The sequence below is a fragment of the Dermacentor albipictus genome, chromosome 8 (genome assembly GCF_038994185.2).
Source record: "Dermacentor albipictus isolate Rhodes 1998 colony chromosome 8, USDA_Dalb.pri_finalv2, whole genome shotgun sequence".
Taxonomy (NCBI): Eukaryota; Metazoa; Arthropoda; class Arachnida; order Ixodida; family Ixodidae; genus Dermacentor; species Dermacentor albipictus.
Window position 1 is genome coordinate 31,749,166 of NC_091828.1, and position 19,172 is coordinate 31,768,337.

The 19,172-nt window shown below is 44.6% G+C and overlaps 1 long non-coding RNA gene across 1 annotated transcript; it reads left to right on the forward strand.

Annotated features, from left to right (window-relative positions):
• The first annotated feature begins 12,214 nt into the window (after positions 1-12,214).
• On the forward strand, positions 12,215-18,244 carry LOC135912823 (uncharacterized). Its single transcript, XR_010567794.2, has 5 exons — positions 12,215-13,051; positions 14,141-14,259; positions 15,386-15,469; positions 15,539-15,631; positions 17,780-18,244. It is a non-coding gene; the product is annotated as an uncharacterized lncRNA (long non-coding RNA).
• The last annotated feature ends 928 nt before the right edge of the window (positions 18,245-19,172 follow it).

Consider the following 19,172-nt stretch of genomic DNA (forward strand, 5'->3'; position numbering starts at 1 on the left):
TACCGTGTGGCAATGGGTACTCCCTTCTGCTTAAATAATAATGCTTCGTGATTTCGTTATATGTTAATAATCGATCCCTGTGTTCCCCTGGTGAAGTGTAAGTTGCTCGGTCTTGAAGAGCATGGCTAGAAAGTCCTCGTGCTGCTTCATTTGCCACCTCATTGAGGTTTCTCCGAGCTCCGTCCACTACCCCCAGATGTGCAGGAAACCAGCGGATTTCAATCCTCTCATGGCGGGCAACTTTATTTTCTGAAGGTCGTACTCGATTTTCTTTTCACCAGCGCAAAAGCACTACGCCAGTGCGGAAAATTCCCTACATATCACATGGAAAACGTTAGCGAGATTCCGGATCTACTACGCATAAGAAAATCTCGATATGCCACACATCTCTCTCCCTGTCGTTTAAAAAAAATATCGTTGGTACCGCTCGCGCTCAACAGTCTCCCGGCGTCTTGCGACGCCCCGTCCCCTCACGCAACCCCTGGTACGCCATCGCGACTGCAGGTCTCCCCATTTCATCCGCTCTGCTCCGTCGAGGCGCAGCTCGTCATGTGGCGTAGCAGCCAATGGCAATGCGAGTCTAGATGTCGTTCCACTGCTACAGACCGCGCACGCCGGCTTTCTTCGTTGAATGGGCCATTTTACGCTTTCGCATCAAAAATTAAATGTAGTCCATCTCCGACAGAACGCATGTCACAAATGTTGACCTGCGTACGCTGGTGGTCACTGTGGTTATTCTCAATCTCCCGCCTCCCCTCCCTAAAAAAAAAATGAAACTCACGCAGACACGATATGACACGAAAGCACAAGTGCCTACCCTAAATTCCACGTTTATTGGCGACAATAACAGCAAATATATAACCTCACGTGTGTAAACAAATTGCACAGTAAGCCTCATCAACAAAAGTTATTTCTCGTACAGCGCAGTTCAAAGAAAAGCGATACATGTATATTTTTTACGGTGTGTGTTCGGTGTCTTGATAATCTCCCGAGTTGTCTGACTCTGATGCTTGGCGGCAAGATGACTTTGGCTGAACGGGGCCATGGAGTTGTACTTCTTCCCTTGCGAGGCCACTGTGTTATTTTCCGCTTCCGGGGGCTTGCTATTTTGCACGGGAGAGCAGGAAATAATGTGACAAAATTTACTCGCCATGCTGGCTCTGCGGAAACGGATGTGTAGCGAAGCTGTTGAAAACGACCAACTGCTCAGGGGAGTATTATGATGCGTGATACTTGTGTCGTTACACGTCGTTCTCTGCTTGTCGGTGCTCCATGTCATTTTGGCGGTATTGTCGCTTGCGCTCAGGTCCTCTAATGCGGACACGCAGATCTTGCCAGGCTTTTTCCTTGCGCTAAGCCTCTTGGGAAGAACGAAGTTCATCGATTCTGGCGACATGCCACTGCTGGTCGTATTGCCGTTGCGTTTCCCTTTGACGCTCTTCGTATTCACGCTGCTCTTCGGGAATCCTAACGAAGCGTTGCCTACCCACAGCGGTGCTTCAACAAGAATGAAATCAGTGGCTCGGCTCGTTCTTTTATAAATGATAGGCTAGTGACGTCACGCCCACGTTGCAATCAGCCGTCGCCCCGGCAGCTTACGCAACAGCAATATTTATCGAGAAATGTATGCCAGTAGCGCTACGTCCTTCGCATTGTTAACAGGATTAACTTTATCATCGATTATACAGTTTATATGCTTCTTTTGTCCTTGTTCTTTATTGAAACGAATGCTGCGCTTTATTTTGTATGCGTGATACCAAAGAATGTATGCACTTCTCGCTTCAATCGCTGAAGGTATTCTTTTTTCCGTGAGGAAGATGCCGTGAGAAATCTCGACCAACTAGAGGTTAAAAGCTTCGCAGTAAAAAAGAAAGTAGGGAAGCTTGCGAAAATCGTCTGGCCATACACAAAACACAAACAAAACAGAATACTTCTTGAAAACGTTCTTACAGAAAGTAAACGTCACTAAGTTAGAAGGAGCAACACTAGGCAGTCTATGTTGTTTTTCCAAAAGATTCGGCAATTGAAGCGCTAAGCATGAAGTAGTGAGAAATAAATAATGTTTCTTGGAATGGTCGTCTGAAGAGTCGAGGTGCTGTCTTTTAACGCGTTAGCGTTAAGAAACCGTGTCGAAGAAAATCCGGATTTGGCATCTGGCGTCCGGCGTAGGACCTCGTTTTGGCAAAAAGATTTTCGAACCACACATACCCTAAATTCACTGAAGCAATTCAATTTTTCAAGGTAAAATACGGGGAAAAATTTTAAACTACAGCTTACACACAGCCTGCAGACATGATAGCTCATGGACTGCTTTTTGAACATAGAGAAAACGTAATTCTGTTACGCGAAAACTAAACAGACCCCTTTTCAGCGTTTAGAGAATGCACAGACGGGAGACGGCGTCCGCCATTTGCGCACGCCGGCACGTAAATATCTCAGAGTCTCCTTGAAACACTTCCAGATGGCGCTCGCCTCCACCACAGTAAATGGGCTGGGAGATTGTTGAGGTATCTGTACCGGAAAAACATTGATTTACCGTGGACAGAAAGAACTAGGAAGCTTACCAGCAAGTATGCGGCCTGCTGTTCTTTAGCGTGCACCAAAAGTACACGGTCGTTGTTGCATTTCGTGCCCATTGAAGTGCAACCACCATGGCAGGGATATGAACACGCGACCTCGAGTTCACCAGCAGAACACCAAGGTTAGCGAGCTGAGGCGGCGGTTAGGTGTAAAAGTTGCAAAAGGATAACTTCAACATTGAACGGACAGACTCTGCGTAACAATAAACTATGAAAACTAAAAAGAAACAACTTTGTTGTTGAGTGTGGTGGAGGCCTACGCTTAATCAGTCTTATTCACTTATTCACGTGTTTTATCCGCAGTGTTCGAAGCCTGCGTCAATTCAGGGGATACCCTGCATAGACGACTTCTTATAACCTAACAGGAACTAAGCTATTTAATGAAGTGAGCTTTCTACTGAAAATAAGTAGTGATCAGTAACATACGACCCATCATGACTCGGGAAAGCTTTCAGTGATACCTGGTGCTATACATGCACCGTATCATAGCAACGGAGTGAGGCTGCGGTCATGGAACAGTGGTCGGATTACCAAACTGAAGGGAATGCGCTTTAGAAGGCTGTGCAGAATGCTAGACTCTTTGGGGCGTGCACCGCTAATGAATGCACCAACGAACCTTTAATGAAAGTCCCACGCGCACAGCGCCGTGAACCTTTCATTACGCTGTTGACCGCGTTGCTTAGTGAAAGCTTAGCGTCAGCTGCTCAAGCAGCACATTATTTCCACAACATTAGGCAGGCCGCCAGTGTACTGCAAATGGAGCCTTGCACGCCTATGTATCAAGTTTGATTACGCGTTGTATATGTAGCAACAGATGCATATTTTCTCGCACGAGCATCTTGAATGCATATACATGCATATTGACACTGAGCTACAAGTTTTCTTTCACATTTCTATGCAGATTTTAAACACGCGAGGTACGAGAAAATGCAAATAATATGCGAAGCAGCTAGGTGGTTCATTAAAACCACTAACTTGTGGAAACTGTAACCGGTGGGTTGCAGAAATTAGAGCTTTTCTCCATAGGACTATTTATACCGTGTGGATGCAGGCATGTTTTCAATTATATTGAAGGTATTTACGTTGCCTGGGCCAGTTAGGTAACTAAATAGCACGTCGTATTGGAATATTAACAGGCACGTGCTTGAAGATGTCTCTATGCCAAAATGGAAATGATATTGTTTATTGAAATCTGGGTATCGTCAGCACGACTTCTGAAAAGTTCGCTCAGAAATTCTTGTGCCCTCCAAAACATTCCTCATGCCCCGGTGATATTTCTTGACGATTCAGCCAGCCAAAATTACGCTTCTAGTGAGGCTTTCTACTTGTTGAGATTTTGAATAAGCGTGGTTTTTGTTCAACAGGCCGGATGGTTCCGATTGTGCTTTGCGAAGGGAATTTGTTAGCGTAATATTCATCAGTGAACATTCTGCATTTCATACTTCAAAATGCCTTACTTAGTCTATTGCTGAGTTTTTATGGCACAAGGGCATCTTTGGCCAAAGAGCGCTAAGTCTACCCTTACTTGGTCAAGTAAATAGGGAGTTGTAAGGAAGAATTATGAGGATTATGAGAAAATTATATAATTAATATATCACGGCTGTTGTAGATATTACGAACGACTCGTATCTCCTGACTCGTACGGCCTGAATTGTGCAACGCATATGCGGTGCTGCAGCTGAAACACCAAATCAAATAGAGGAGGCGTTTTTGGCGCCATCTGTGGCTATTTAAGGTTCTGTTCCATTTGCTGTGCTGGAAATACACAAACTAAATAGTGCAACCATTGATTCAAGTAGTGTGCCTTAGTTATAAAATGTCTTACCAAAGCACCACGTGAGTTACCGACGCTGCAATGGCGGCACTGTCCTGACCATAGGCAACCCGCATCTCAGGCGGCTGATGATAACAGTGTGTAACATCTAGAGTGCGTGTTAAGTTAAAGTCATTCTCAAGAAGGTTCGTTTAGTGGTGCTCATGCGTGCTCACGGGATGTTGTCAGGCATGCTCATGAGAACAAGGGGCTCCATTTCTGTGCAGCGGATGTAGCAGATGTAATGACTGTAAACTCGCAGCAATCGCAATTGCGATATCGTAGACCTACAGTGCGATAAGCGGTTGATGCGATACTGGGCCTGTAATTATTGAACGTGTTGTATAACTGAAGCACCAGGTGTCCTGCTGTAGTCCATTGCCTGTAAGTCCTTCTGTTTTCAGAACGCATCCACCTCTATTACACGAAAGCGTGCGTTTTCTTAGTTCGGAATTTCCAAAACCTGCTCTTTGACTGAGTCGCTGCATACACGTTTCTCTAGTAAGCATGTTTAGTGCGCGCATAAAATTTCTAACTTCTGGTTTGGCGAGAATGTGCTTTCTTTTTGCCTGGCAAAACAAGATACGCCAGCCAGCTACATCAGTGTATGTCTAGATGTCCAGCAAGTGGTAAATTATCTGTAACATGATTCAGTGTATATAAGCCGAACACAAATTTCCATCCAGCTGAACAAACTTGCTAATTTTTCTAACGTGCCCAAAATTCTAAGTTGTGGTCTCTTAGACCCAGTACCAGAACAAGGGAGTATGTGCCACTACTATTCTCGTTCGCTGTCGGCAATTGCGTGAGCTCGTGACAAAGTAATCATAGGTGAGGTGACAGGGACATTACTTAGTCATTCTCATGACACACTAACATGACAGGCGTACAGCAGGGACTAAAGAACGTCCGCTAAGCTTAGAAAGCAATCATAGGCGAGGTGCTGAAGATCTTTAGTTCCTCGTTCTCATAACGCGCTAAAATGACAATTGTAAGACAGAAACTAACCAATGTCTGATAAGTTCAAAAAGTGGCTCTGCAGGGACGTATGCGTCAGCAGGTGTTTGTTGTGTTGCGATACCATGAACCCTAGCACACGAAGGCTGGATCGTCCAGCGCCCCACCGTGAGAGGCTTAGCCGTGTCCTCGGAAAAGGGGAACCTGTGCGTTGAGCCGACGCCATGTGTTTGGACCTTTACGGCCCTAAGGCAACGCACCTGTGTGGACTCCGCTTCAGGTAGACGGCACACCCCAGGACTGACCCATCCGCGGGAAATCGGAAGTCACCGTTTCCTGTACTCATCTCCGTGTTCTTTTTCTATCTCTCCCACTTTTCTATCTTTCCTGCGTTATACTACCTTCTTCACGCTGCCGAATCTGCGGGTGAAAAAAGTTAGCTTTGTGTTGAAGAACCAACCTTGGTTGTACTTATTTGGTTATTGCAGAAACAACAGTTAGGGGTTGCAGGATTTATATTTTTACAACACTTGCGACGTTTCCTTGTTGGTCTCCGTGGTTGCTGGCTGGCGTTACTGCCTAAGTTCGCATGTATATTTATGGATAGCTCCTTCCCCAAACCCCTTGACCGGCCTCAGACACAAGGGCGCACCAAAGAAGTATTGAAATTTTTAGGCAACAAAGTAATTTTCCCCCCTATGACGTAGTCCACAGGGAGAGACAAGAAAAAAAGGAGAGAGTCATCTCACCATTTTTCGTTGCCAAGTGCTTCACTTAGACTATAGGACCAGGCTATAAAGCTGTAAAGTTGGCCAGTGGTGATCTGTTCCTAGAGCTCCGCGATAAAAGACAGTACGCAAACCTACAGAAGCAAATATAATTCCGACAAGTACCTTGTTACAGTGATCACACACCGCACCACGAACACCGTCGCTGGTGTCATTTCTGACGACGATTTGATTGAACTGACGAAGACAGCATTCCTAAAAATTAAATTATGTGGTTTAACGTGGCATAACTCCTTTCTGATTATGAGGCACGCCGTAGTGGAGGAGTCTGAAAATTTAGACCAACGGACTTTAACGTTCACCTAAATCTAAGTACACAAGTGTTTTCGCATTTCGCTCCCATCGAAATGCGGCCGCCGTGGCCGGGATTCGATCCCACAATCTCTTCTTTCTCAGTAGCCCAACCCCATAGCTACTGAGCAACCACGGTGGGTCAGAATTCTTGCAGGGCTGAACTGAACAGAACGTAATTCATGTGAAATGAATCAACATGAGACGTGATGTTAAGGAGATCCAAACAGATCACTTAGTTCTATCTTTCGGGTCCAGTGTGCTGCCAGCACCATCGAGGCAGGGTAAACAAAGGTCAGGTTCAGTACATACATCCAGAACCCCTTGCGGTGCATGCTTCGAGTTCCAAAGCTTCGGCCACAGTTCATAGAACAGACGAGGTCGATTGACTTGTGCCAGATGCACTGCCGATGAACATACGGTTGAAACATGCGAGAACACTGCACATTGCGCAAACTATGATGGGGAGAACGCCGCGTACTCGCGCTTGTGTCCCTTTTGAAAAAAAGGAAAAGAAAATCATTAGAAGCAAAATTAAAGAAAATACTTCATTTAAGGAGGCATGACCGCGGCTGTCGTACCTAACAAAGAACAGTTTGCCGAAGTGGCGCGTCAGGGGGCAGTGCCCCAAATTCATTTCGGCGTCTGTCCAGTTCAGGCGTCATGAGCCTGCGGTGACGGCACCCGCCCCCTTGTGGGCTGCAGCAAGCGCTGCTTCACCATCCTAGAAGGCGCCTTCGTCCTCCGGGCTGGTTGACCTCAAGGCTCTCTTCCCTGGAGACGAGGCCTTCACAACTGCGCCGCTCGCATGAGAGTGCGCCGGTGCTTCACAAGAGGGGATGGATGCGACTCCCAGTCTAAGGGCGCCCACAGCACCTAAGAAGCTGCGAGAGTCTCTCGACCGCTCCAAGAAACAGAGGTCCCGCATCACAGGGCCCCAAGAGCGCCCTCTGATGCAGGGGCTGTTTTCGCACTAGACACACATCACAAATATTTTCCGCAATAGGGACACACAGGTCTTGCATGAAACTTTAGGGGATTCCATTGTAATCTATATTATGCTTAAGGCACAAAGGTACGTTTAGGTGCAAAGGTGCTGTGTGTTGAGGAAACGCACCTAAACCTTTTCTTTCAACAAACTTTCTTACACATTATGCCCCTTTTCGGAAAGATCGCAACGAAGCTCTCGCCTCGTGGGTGGTGCAGCCATAATAGTAAATGAAGCTGTTTCCTGCCAGCAATTACAACTCTGAACGCTCTTCCTGGAGACGAGGCCTTCACGACAACTGCGCCGCTCGCATGAGCGCGTGCCGGTGCCTCACAAGAGGGGATGGACGCGACTCCCAGTCTAACAACTCTGAGGCAGCCGGTGTCTTAGCAGTGCTGTTCAATAAGCTGGTCACAATCACTTCCACCTACATCTCTCCCAGCTATCGACTTCACAGAACTGAATTTCGGAGCCTTATCGATGGACTTCCTGAGGCCTATATAGTAGTTCCAGACATTAATGCACTTAGCACCCTTTGGAGAGACTCCCATTGTTATACGATAGGCCGCTTAATATAATTTTCTTTCTTTTTATCTCGCTTGCAGAGCTCCTTGATAATAAAGAATTTAAATTCTATAGCGTTGCACATAAAACATTCTCTTCGATAGACATAAGCCTAGCATCAGCTACAGTGATGTCGTACCTAGAGGGAAATGTCAGAAAGGATATCAACGGCAGTGGTCACTTTCCCATGGTTTCAAATCTAGCAAATACAGCTAGATGCTATCGACAATTTCTCAGATGTAAAGCTGATGCAGGCAATTGGGGGCCGCTTCGCGAACTTGTCCACGTTCGCGACGTCCACGCACTCAGCACTGACGAAGCAGTGGCCTACCTAACAGCGTTTATAATTGAGGCCGCATCCATATGTATCCCATGAACTAGAAACTCGGCTTCTAAATGACGCATTCCTTGAGGGAATGAGGGATGTAAGGAAGCTCGTAAGAAGCAACAGAAGGTGGGGTGTCTCCTTCGTAGCTCGCCAACAGCAGAAAACTGTATCAAATTCAAACATATTAGGAGTCAGTGAAGACGCACCCGACGTACTGCTAAGACAAAGAGCTGGCAAAAGCACATCTCAAACATGAATTCCTGTACCCAGCAAGGAAAAGTATGGATCAGGGTAACAAAAATATTAGGTCGGCTGTCTTACCAATTGTCGTTGGTGAATAATCGAGGCCTTGAAGACTAAATCAAGGCTTTTGGTGAACATTTAGAGCATGTATCCAGCTCAGCGAACGATTCGGCATCTTTTCTCGCGCACAATGTAATAACAGAAAAAGTAACGCACTGAACTGGAAACGTAGTGAAGATGGACCATGCCGCCATACTCTTAGTGTTTCCGATTTCAGAGCGTCTTCGAACAGTTGAGAGGAGTCTGCTCCGATAGCTGACAGAATCATGTACTTAATCGTGAAACACCTTCACCCTAACACACAAATAATAATTACCTATTTTCGGTAATATCTAGGCAGCAGGATATTTTCCACTGGTATGGAAACAGGCTATTGTAGTTCCTGTCCTTAAAAAAGGGCAAATACCCATCCTTAGTGTCAAGGTACCGTCCTATTGCTTCAAAGAGTTGCATCTGTAAGGCATAAAAAAAAGAGTAACCGTCAATTGTTGCGCATTCTTGAAACAAACAAATTGCTCGACCCATATCAGTGTGGATACCGAGAAGACCGATCCATAACCAATGATGTCGTAAGGATTGAAGTGTATATTTGTGACGCTTTTCCTCGCAGGCAATTTTTTGTAGGTCTGTTTCCTTTCCTCCCAAAGAAGTTTTTATATCTGTTTCTTGACATGGAAATGGCCTATGACATTACATGGTGTTTTGAAATTTTACGAGGCCTTTCAGAAATGGGTATCCGTGTCGATATGCTTAATCTAATAGGAACTTACTTATCAAAGCCTACATTCTGGGTAAGAGTTGGAAATGCCTTGTCCAGGTCATCTATCCAGAAAGCCGGAGTACTTCGTGGTTGAGTGCTTAGTTGCACTCTTCCTATTGTAAAGATGCACTCTTTCAGTTCACTCACTCCACGAAGTGTCTTTTCATCTGTATATGTAGATGACTTGCAGTTAGGTTTCCACTTGGGATTGTCAGTTTTTCATTATGAACTTGTAGTATTGCACATAAAAGACACGAATAAAAGAAGGATCACGATTTCCCACGGAGCGCTATGTAGCTAGGGTTTAGGTCATGTAACCTCGAGATATGTGAAAGACAAGTGCAGCTTGGTCTGAATAGGGTGTCTAAACGGGCCAGCGCATATGGTTTTAAGATAAATCCCAGCGAAATCTCACGCATTCTTCTCTCAAGAAAGAGAGGCTTGATTACAGATCCTGACGCACAGCTAGATGGACACCACTTATTGTGAACATACAACAGAAAGTTTTGGACACACTTTCGGACATGGAACTAATAACCCTATCACACGGATAAACTATGTGCACTTTGAGCAAGTGCACTTCAGCGCGCTGAGTGTCATTTTGGCGTCGCGGGGCTACACGAGACAGAAAAGTGTTCTTTCAAATTGGTTGCGATGGCGATCGGGAGTCCGAAGATAACGCATGTATTTCTAAACAGCCCAAAAGCGAGAGCAGGTTTCTTGCTGTGTTTCTTCTTTATTTTGAAGTGTGGCACCATTTATTAGCTTGTAACTTTAGCAATTAAAAAAATGTTATAAAAATTATGCAGGTCCCACGCACTATGGGAATGGATCTAAGCGAAGCTTTCTTTGTTGGTTGCTTTGATTGACGACAATTAGCGATGATGTTGACAGCGAACGCCTAATTTCGCCTACTTTTAGTCTAACATGAGAGCGGGGAGTTGATGTTTAGCGTTACCATGCGTGCACCACTGCTGTTTGTCTGCATATGCAAAGGACACACCTGGAGAGGTGTTTGCTTGAGGAGTTGTTGTGCGGCATATTTCATAACCTCTGAGAAGGTTGAGCATTGCCATTGCCTCACATGGCACATCCCACCGGGGCAGAATTATTAAACTTGAATTGGATTATGCGGCTTCACGTGCTAAAACCATAATCGGATGATATGAAACGCCGTACTTTCTAACTCCGGAATAATTTTGATACCGTGGTGTTCTTTAACATGTCCCAAAATCTAAATGCACGTGCGTTTTATATTTCGCTCCGTTGAAGTGCGGATGTCGTGGTCCGGATAAATGGGCGATTTCTGCCAATGCCATAGCCGCAAAGCTACCGCAGCGGGCACAGAAATATTGATTTGACGGTTGACCACTTCCGTAGTGTCGCCTCGACCCAGCGGTACGCTTAAAATAACGTGACTCTGCTTCTGCACGCTCTGCGCAATTTGTCCGCTTGACATATTTACACAGTATTTATTTTTCAGAAACAGCAGAAACGTACTGTACCGTACCTTGAACTTAAGCTTATCCAGTTTCCGCGCAACCGCTGTCGTGTCTATAGTAGTAGAGTTTCCTTCCCTTCTCACGTCACCTTCTCCCCTTCCCCTCTTGTGAAGGAACTGCATCTTCTACTCCCTACTCTCTACAGTGTATCAATGTCCGCTCTACACTCTTAGCACGGTACCTTTTATGGTAACCTGTAATCACGAGTAACTTATAAAATAAAGGTTACATGCGAAATATGTTGATGTTTTAATTAAATGTTGTTACGTATATATATATCTATAGGTTACAAGAGTCAAAATTGACGGATTTAAAGGTTAATTCAGCGCAAAGCGCCTTGTAACCTTTAGATTTTAACCTCTAAAGAACACTGCAGCGCATCAGTGAGGAGACCTACATCATGGATTGGACGTTTGCTGATAAATGTATCCTAATGTGTTCGTGCTCTGCATTTATGATCTGGTTATTACAAATGTAGGACTTCGGCAGTTCGGGCTGTATTCGGTCTTAATTTCTGTCAGCCAAGCAGTTACATTTTTCACGATTTAAAACCAAAAAATAAATCAAGCATGATCGCACTTGCAAGTTCATCTGCGCGCTGTTCTTTGACGACCCTCCATACTTGGCACACAGCCTTATTTGAAATATCAGCAACGAAGACTGTGTCATCGAATGATGTGGCGTGCACTGCCTGCCGAAACCCAGTGGTCGAACGTGACGGAAGCCCCCTGCTCTCGCACGCATTCTAGCCACCACGAGACAGGCATGGAACATCGGTATTTCAACACGAGAAACAATAGCGGGCGAGTTTCTTTAGAAAAAATGAATATGTTTTAACAAAATTCATGTACGAGGCGAGGAAGAACAGCAGAAGAAAAGCACACGAACGCGTTGGGTCTTTCAGTAAAAGGTTGTTGAAAACATTGGATGGTTCTATCACATATCAATATAATTCAACTTGTCTACTAAAATGTCCCTGCTCAGAACCTTTGAGTTGTCTGCATACATTTTCTGCCTTTAACCGGGTTCGTTTCATTCCCTGCACTGCCTTGATGCTGTCAACCAAAAATTTCCCATGCTTAATTCAACCATAAGCGCTCAAGATGAGGTTAATAGTTAGTGTGCAAGAAGCGCGTGCCTAAGAAAACCATGCCGACACGCGGTACCAGCTAGGCAGCGTGCGTACTGAAGTATAAACGCGCGGCGAGGGTGCTGGGGATGCGGTACGCGCTACGCGACCGGCGTAACTGCTTTGAAATAAACAACCTACATATCGGCGAACCATTCTGCATTGCACTTAGGATGTTTTAAAAACTTGTAGCAACTGATTCTACTGCCAACTTTCTTTGGGCATTATAAGCTGTGCCGAAGATTGGCATTACAACGACCGCAAATTTAAGTTACAGCAGACACGAAACGCGCCAAACGTTCAGTGAAATGAACAGGATGCCGCTACACTCACATACAAGCGAGCGCCGTCCGCTCCGTTGTCTTTTTTAGGAGACATAGACAGATGAAAAGAGCGTTAAATGTGTGAAGCCGCCAACTGAGAAATGAAATCTTTACCACTGTCCAAACACGAAATGCTTCCACCATCACACCAATAACATCACTGGCACCTCTGACATTTATTTCTGTAATTCATTGCTTGTTTTCATTTTTTTTTCATTTTTGCTTGTGCCTCTAAGTGCCTTTTTCTAACATGGCGGCAGCGAGCAGGCATCAGCCACACCGGAGCGCGGCCATCCACGGTGCTATCATCTCTCCTCCTCGGCCCAATCGAGATAGCTCGAGTTGCACGCTGGGAAGATTTTAAGCGGGAGCGGGAGGCTCGGAGCCGGCGGGAGTGGTTAGCGCGCTGTCGTCCTGTCGTTGTTGTCGTTCTGAGACGGCCATTATATTTGACTTGTTTGGATACCATCCGATCACCATTGTGTGCTGCCACCACTTGTAGCCTGCAGTAGTTATTACCGCTTCTACTGGGAACTTGCGCCATCCGCTGCACCCTCATGCCTTTGTGCAGCAGAGACCTTTTCGGTGTGTTGCGCGGTCGCTGCAACGAGCCGGGTTGTGAGTGCAAGCGATACACCATTCTGCGCCTGTCGGAAAGTGACAACCTGGTGAGGTGTGACTATTGTGACCACGTCCCAAATGCACACGGAAAAATATGTGATCTCGGTAAGCAGAACTTTTGCTTTAAATTATTTTTGGGTGGATAGTACGTGAATTCTTTATAGTTCGCAATTCAACATTTGACATGATGCATGCTCTCGCTTCGCGTAAGTGTTTCTGAAAAAGGTTATTGTTGATATGTTTGCTTCTTTATGCTCTTCGATTTACATTGAGCTAAATTCGATGTTGTCATGTTGTCATTTTGTGCAAATATTGGATTAGACCTTTCTAAAATATTGAGCTTGTCGGCGGGATGAGTTGTGTCAGGGCAACTAAATGACCTCAACAATACGTTTCTTGTACTGACGCCGTGCTTTGGGCTGATGTACTTGACAGAAATCGTTCAGTATTGCACAACTCGCCTCGTGCACCCTCCGTTAGCCATGCTGTGGTGGTGCGGGACTGCCCGCGCCCTGGCCTGGAGGTAATCTGCGGTGTGTGCAGAGGTCGGGCAAGCCGAGGCGGTTGGTGGTTGCATTTCTGCTTTCTTTCGGTGCGAGTAGTGCTGGAGGTCGCGTAATCTCAAAAGTTCGGAGACGCGTTTAAGGGAGCAACAAAACAAACGTTCGCTCCCCTCTGCGTTCTTCAAGTCAACTTGATAGCGATTGTTCGCGGTCGTCAAATGAGATATGTTCATTAATGCCTGCGCTCGCGTGACACCATGATTATTAGTAAGCTAATGATTACTGTTACGGCAGGTAAAACTACGTACCTTAGTTTGAGTAGTGGTCTAATGCTTTGCTATCGCTATTAGTGCTTCGCTTTCTGGGTAAAAATGCGTGTTTTTTTTATTTTGTTTTAGTCAAACGGGCCAGTAATTTAATATAAGAATCGGTGGTTAGCATTTACTAACTGCGAAGAATACACAATTCTCTTTTTACCGCAACGTCACCCCTTCTCTTACAACTTGCATTCCAATTTCGCACAATGATGTATAATTATATACAGCGTTGTTTCAGAGAATACATGTTGTATAGCTTTCGCACGAATTTTGCTTATGTACGCGTCTTTTTTTTTTTGCCTACAGCTCTGCAATGCGCTCTGCCTTACTTTGTGAACACTAATGATGTCGTTTCGTTGCGTCTATAATTTCAGAAACGAAAAATGCAGCCGAGGCAAAGGTGCAATGCAATGTGCCAGGCACCGCTGTTCGAGGCCTCAGTGTCACATGAAACTGTGGAAGCTTGCACATCTAGTCTCCTCAGTGCAATATGGTTAGTATAATGTGGAATGTTGGCCAAAGCTTTTTTGATTGCCTAGTGTATCAAATATTTTAAACCGAAGCTTTTTTTGCCTCTTCCTTCGGCTTTTCCACTGCTGCTGCTGTCGCTGACCTGCACGCGGCGTCGGGGAGTGGTTGAGTACGTAATGTACATAATGTACGCAGTGTACGAGAAATTACATTGTACTTGTACATAGTAGGGACGCGGGAGTGACGTCTGTGAGCCCTTTCCAGCAAGAACTGCGCGGGCGTCGCCACAATGCCCTCTGGAGTTCTTTAGTCGTCACAACGTCCTCTGAAACTCCTCGGCCATCGACACAATTACCTCTGGAGCGCTGTAATTACGCGTTAGCCTGCGGTATAAGCATTGTAGAAGCTGCAGCGCTTTTGTACTCACGTGCAAATTTCCAGAGGGGAGATAGTCAATGGAAAGATAATACAGAGAATTTGTAAAGCCAACGCCCTGACCAAACGGATGAATAATAGTTGATATTCGCTCGTGGCGCCTTGCATACATAGTATGATGTGGAAGAATGGAAAGACGCCACCAGAAAGCATGCTTCATTTGGGGTCGCCTAAATAAAAGAAGAGTCGCTACTAGACATGGCAACAGTTGCGGAGAAACTGTAAAAATGTTAGTTTAAGAATGAAACGGCACGTTTCTGCTATTTCTGAAAAATAAACACCCTGCAAGTTTGTACATGATGACAACTGATGCAGGCGTGCAGACGCAAAGCTGCACTCAGTACCGCAGCGTCAAGACGACAACACGCAGCGTCAAGACGACAACACGCAAGCGGCTGTCGAGCAAATAAACATTTCAGCCACGATGCCATGCGCCCGTGTGAAGAATGGCAGTGCTAAATTGCTTGCAGCATACGAACAATGGCGCACAACAATGCCTCGAGCAAACACGCCTCGCTGTTTGGTGTACTACGTAGGCAAACACAAGTGGTGCACGTAAGGTAACATTTAACATCGCATCACGACTGTCGTAGGCCGTCAACATCACCGCCAAATATTGCCACTGAACGCAAACAGCACAGAAAGCTTTGCTTGCATCGATTCCCACAGTGCGTGGGATCTATATATATTCTTTTTCTTTTTTTTTGCTTTAGAGAGGACTGTCCCAGTTGGTGCCTCCATAGAAAATGAATCGGCCTGAATGCCTGTGCAAGAATCACAACCTGGCTGCTCTAAAGGTAAATGCATAGCGCATACAGGAAAGAATTGGTTTTATTGGGTGCTTTGTTTTCACTTGTTTATTCCAGACTCCGCACCGTAGTCCCATGTGCAAGAGCCCCCACTTGACAGCCCAGTGGTTGCCATGGACAAAGAGATCCGCGATACTGAATGCGGCCAAGGTATGTGATGTGAAATATAATTTACTAGTTCATAAGGAAAACATCTCAAATGTAACGATACTAAATATTACACTCATTTGTAAACTTTTCACATATCGTCCAGAAAGCTCTCTGCATTCACCTTGTGATTACTTTTACTCACATCTGTGTTCCTGTTCAGTACTTATATTGTAGCATTATCATTTGTATTGGTCAGTGGTGCGAGTCGAGCGGAGCATCGTTACACGATTTAATGTTGTCGCCTTAGATTTTCTTCCCCTGAAATAATACTAAGGATGGAGGCATTGCTCATACTTTATATGCGCTTAAATTGAGGTATGGTAGTATTTTGGTGCTATTTTTTATTCACTACTTCCGTTTAGCTAGACTGCACGATAATTAACACATGAAGGCACAGAATGTAGAGAAGGAGCAAATTAATGAAATTAGACGAAATTGTTAATTTATATTGAACAATTTAATTTAAATGTGATTTATTGCATTTCAAAGTTAATAAAGGTGAGGTAAGCAAAAACCGTAAGAGACATCCTGCCGGACGGAACGTGCACACAGCCAGCTCATGAAGTGTGCGATGCTGCACCAATTTACCTGGTGAAATCTCGTTAATGCGTATCTTGTGGGAACAGGGCATAATTACGCGCTAAACAGTAGTATCCTTTAGTGAGATTTCAGTTGTATATAGTTGAGCAAACAAACGAAAATTGGTATTATACTGATTACTTTCGGTAAAATAACATTTCATTGCTTTTTCCTGCATGCTTTAATGAGAGCTAAAGGTGAGCCAGTTCTAATTTTCCTTGATGTAGAATGGTTGGGCTCTTTCGGGTTGAGTTGTGCTCTGCATCTGCAGTACTGCACGTTTTTGATAAATTTTACTTCGTCAGTTCACATTATGCTGTGCATATTTAATGTTTGATAGGCGAATGTTTATAGGTTCTAAGTGTCCTTGTAGGCTCCACTGCCCAGTGGTGATATCCAGATTGCAGCTCCCCACGTCTACACATGCAGCGAACAAACGTGTGTTTATGCTGGCAGCAGGCAAGAAATAATTTGGGTCTCGAACGGCAGCCTGGAACTAGCTGTAATTTATTGTATTTTAACCTACTACATCAAGAATCTCGATTATCCATATGCATTTGCACCATGCCTGGCGCTGATGCAGAAACTTGTGCTTCCCAGCAATGTTGTGCCTAGAGGGCTCATAAATAACAGATTGAAGTGTTTCTTTGCTCTTCTGAAGAAAAAGAATGTGATTTGATTCAAAGTCTAGTTAACAATTTTCACCTTGCATTAATGTTCACTTGTTGCCAGGAGGTGGTGAACAGATGCATCATTTTGTGCATTACAGTTGCATGCCTTTCTATAACTGTTTTATTGAAAATTACTGAGGTAATACATCCATTCATGCAAGTGGCATTTAGTATTGTGCACAAGTATTTTATTTAGCTGCTCAAAATTCTTAAATTCGTGCAATGTGAATTATGGCGGCCTTTCTTTGTCACTGAGTTATTCTAGCTGCTAGCCTCTAGATGATAGCGTAATTGTGCAGTACTCTGCATAGCAGTGCCCAAATGACCTTTTTCAATATTTATTTTAAATAGGTAGTGCATTCAAGAAGTTTGAATCCCATCCTTGACATTGTTAGCTAGACAGTAAAATGTGTCATGTAGTAATTTTAATAAAAAATGTTCACGTTTGCATTGTCAAAAGGATCTAAACTGAGAGTTCACTATGCTGTAAGCATCACCACTTCCAGCCTTTTGTCATTTGGCCCACAAGCCAGCACTTCGCACATCTCCTGGTTAAGCTTTGTCTGATGTTTGTAAGAGCAACAAGTTGTCTTTTGATGCCAGTGGTGGTCAATGCTAACACTAAGGAAACGTTGCTCAGGTATAGATGGGCTGCATGCATGCATGGCCTTGTGGTCCAGTCTTCTTTTTTAGGTTCACCTATAGCCAATACTTTGTATATTCTTTGCATCGGCTACATTGCATTGGCAACGTCTTTATTGACCTGCTCTAATGCTGCACATTGATGTGTAAAGCTTTTTTTATGTAGTGTCCAATGTGGATCTGAACACAAGTGTCCAGTTTTTGTTCCTTCAATCTCATATACTAATATTTGCCTTGTTTTCTTGCTTCCTGACAGCAGTACAAGTTTTTACATGGACAGTTAACACGAAGTTATTGACGACATGCATGGCTGAAACACGGTGATATGATTTTAAAAATTCCTGTGTTATGATGCAAGTGATAGTATTCTGTTGAATTTTCAGATCTAGTCATGTGCCAGCAAGGCCTGCTGTACTTCTGGTGTATTCTATGTTGTATTTTCAAATAAAGATGTTGCATTCTGAAGTTAGCCTTATACTGCCTGTGGAACTGTCAATTTATACTCAGATTATTTATACAAGCTAACGGCGCCTCCTCCTCAGGCGTTCAAATTGTGTTTTGAACTGTATTTTTGAGAACATTACCGTTACATATTTGCTCAAAAGGTGCCGCACGGGGAGTTTCATTTCGTCAGAAATCCCAAGGGATACAGTATAGTAGTATCATGGTAGCCCTTCGTTGGCTGAAATACAACGATTTAAGTGATTTAAATGAAAGTAAACTTTTGACACCACATTCAGTTGAGCGTTCCTTTTTTTTTTCAGAGAATTTCATGTGGGCCCCGCTCTTTACATGGTCCGACGAGCCCGGTGCGGCCTAGCAACGGGGAGGCGCCACCTTGGGTTTTGTTCCAGAAAGGCCAAATCTCCGCATGGTGCACCGAGTCGGCTGCCGCCAAACAACAGAGGTGCGTCATTTCCTTCTTTTGCGGTTCTCTCTGATTGCGCCTCTTCTTTCTTGCGCGCTTCTTTTCGCGGTCGGATTAAGCAGCCGACAACCATGCCCGGAGAAACGTGAGCCCTCGCGGAGGACGCCACTCGGCCAGTCCTTTTTGGACATTGTCATTACACGTGGTTGCGCTTCGAAATAGTTCACCTGTCCACCTCGTGTAGTTTCCACAGGAAAGGGTGTCCCTGTGTCTCTCTCAGCCTAAGCAAAAAAAAAAAGAAAAGAAAAAACTGCGTTTTGCTGGCAACTTACGCAAGCCGTAACATCTCTTCGACTGCAATGATATCTAGTCAAAAAATTATCTAGCTATCACAAAGCACAACAAGGAGGAGTGCGGGAGTACAGATCTCCACTTACGAATGGCATAGCAAGTGACAGACGCATACTGTTTTTGGGTACAATTGTGTAGCTATTAGCAATAAATGAAGCAAATTTTTGCTTTGCTTATGAATAACGGCAAGTGTTCAGGCCCTTTACCCGTGCTGTGTTTTTCTCCTGCGCATGCATTTGCGTTTACTGTGTGGATTGTACCAAGGGTATCATTCAGCATGCAAAAATTAAAAAAGTAGAATCAGTGAGCTGAAATTCATTTTTTTTTTGATATTCGCGTGCTAGATGATACCTTAGGAACAATCCACCGAGTAAACACAAACGCATGTGCAGGAGGATAAAAACCGCAACAGCGTGAGCCAAAAGTCTGA